This window comes from Anoplophora glabripennis, unplaced genomic scaffold (genome assembly GCF_000390285.2).
Source record: "Anoplophora glabripennis isolate ALB-LARVAE unplaced genomic scaffold, Agla_2.0 scaffold4800, whole genome shotgun sequence".
NCBI classification, from domain to species: domain Eukaryota; kingdom Metazoa; phylum Arthropoda; class Insecta; order Coleoptera; family Cerambycidae; genus Anoplophora; species Anoplophora glabripennis.
This window is the reverse complement of record NW_019420876.1, coordinates 3,406-5,714: the sequence shown is the minus strand read 5'-3', so window position 1 is coordinate 5,714 and position 2,309 is coordinate 3,406. Positions and strand designations below refer to the sequence as shown.

The 2,309-nt window shown below is 29.4% G+C and overlaps 1 long non-coding RNA gene across 1 annotated transcript; it reads left to right on the top strand.

The window, feature by feature from the left end:
- Positions 1-304: 304 nt before the first annotated feature.
- Positions 305-1,434, top strand: LOC111692912. Its single transcript, XR_002763308.1, has 2 exons — positions 305-750; positions 1,341-1,434. It is a non-coding gene; the product is annotated as an uncharacterized LOC111692912 (long non-coding RNA).
- Positions 1,435-2,309: the final 875 nt, after the last annotated feature.

Here is a 2,309-nt window from a genome sequence, read left to right as displayed (position 1 = left end):
TTAGAGAACCTAAATTACTACTTTAAGAAATATTTGTTCATGTAAAACGCTGTACACCACAATTTTTACTCATTCTTAATTTTATCGTCTACGATTTCCAAACGCAAATTTTTTAAAAAGGTCCCTGTTTATTTTACACTCTATAGACTGAAAACTATGCGCAGTCTGCTAAGTATGTTTTATGAAATCCGTTCATTTGAATTTGCTACTTTCCAATAAGTTGAAGTTTTATTAACAAACCGTCTCTTTTTGCGGTACGTGTCCTTAGTTCTGATGGTGTCAACTGAGTTCTCCTGTAACCCACACAGCACATGACGTCCCTGGGATATCCTCATTTAGTCCTATATATCCTAATCGGGGATCTCACTCCTCAGGATATCCTGATGATATTTAAATAAGACAAGTAGATCCTATCAATATCCTAGTTGGGGATATCCCAGGTAAATCCAAACAGGATGTCCTGGAAATATCCTATGAAGATATTAAAAGCCGAATAATCTCCAATTTTGGGATATCCTAGGCAAATTCTAGAGTGATCCCATCCTGGGATGGTTCTTGGCTTTGCACAGTGCATGGTGCATGCGCAGTATGACATATTGACGACATGACCCGTATCTCGCCATTTTCTGTGTTTCTTTGTTTTATAAGTGCGTGACTCAATGACGTTTTTATTAATTTGAAAAGTGGAAAATGAAATTTAAAGCTTGTTAAAATAGTTAAGTGACGTGCATCAACCACCTGCTGGCAGAAGTAAGTATTTAAATTACCTTTGGTATTAAGGTATTAATATCATAGAATAAACATATAGGTTAGAATCGTATATAGTATTAACTAATTTTGTTCTTACTGTTTGTATCATGCAATAATTATATAATGCCTAAAGAACGCATTAAAAAAACATGTTTTCAAATATTTTTTATATAGAGCCTAATACCATTCAAAAATTAGAATAGTTTTTATCACTATTTGTAATAGATGTGTATAAGTGGTATCACCAAATCTACATAATATGTTCAAATCTATAATTTTTAGTTTTGAATGTGTTGTATATAGGTGTTCTGACAAAGGATTGTATCCCATAAATTTAATTAATTTATTATAGTTCTCTGTCTGTAATATTTGTACCAACATTGTGAGTTATAAGGATTACATTATAAATCGTAGGCAGAATTACGTATTATCTATTAGAATATTAGAATTAAATTTAATATCAACAGATTATAATCCATAGTTCATGAAATTAGAATAGTCTCGTTAAATGTATTTAATGAAAATTTTTGTTTTGTCACTCGTCTACAATGTAAATGTATTATTAACATACTTTTTCTACAAATTTACAGCTGGAATTTCACAAGCACATTGCACAAAAAATTGCCCAGAAAAAGATAATGGGGAGGGCATTAAAACATGTCGCGGCATGCAAATGAGAGACTATAAAAAGAGACCAGATCAACAGCACATAAGGAATAGTTATACATATAATACAAATAATAACTTAGTTGTGTATATAACTTTGTTTATATTCTGTAATAAAAAAGTTGGTTATATGTATCATAGAAAGAGTTGATTATATATATATAAGTACATGTGAAATTTGCTTTTTAAGTTTATATTTATAATGTGCAATGAATAAAAAAATTCAGTTCAATTTTATTTTTTTATTCAAGAACTCAGTTTAAAAATAAGTGCTATTAAAGTTTATATTTTATTCTCATGAAGTACTTTAGGTCTTATTTGTTCCAGTTTAAAAAAATGCCTCAAACCAGTTTTATGAATAATATGAACCGTTGATGTGTATATCTAAATAATTTGGAGATGTTTCTGAAAACTTGTATGTAGTCTTGTCTGTAGTAGTTGTTGTCTTAAACAGAAAAATATCTGCCGGTGGCTATGTTACAGAATTTTCTCGTCAGATTTTAGTAAGTGGGTGAGTAAAATGTTTAAAAAATACATACGTGTATCAACGATGGAATACTTCTTGCAGAAAAATGTAAAATGTCTTTAAATCTCATGAAAAGAGAATTTTAAAACTACCCTTTACGTATTTATGACGAATCTAATCGACAGATCCAAAATATTGTATTGTTAATTTTTATTCCAGTGGTATTCAAAGAAATCAAATCTCGTATTATAACCGAATAGATAAATGATCAGATTTCCCTTTTCATTTTTTTGTCAATATTTTTTTTTAATAAAAAATATTAGATGGAGTGGAAATGGCAAGCAAATGTTTTGGAAATTAGGTACGTATTTGATCTATAGAAATATTTAATACCACCCTGTAATTTTTTTTATTAGCCCAATAAGTA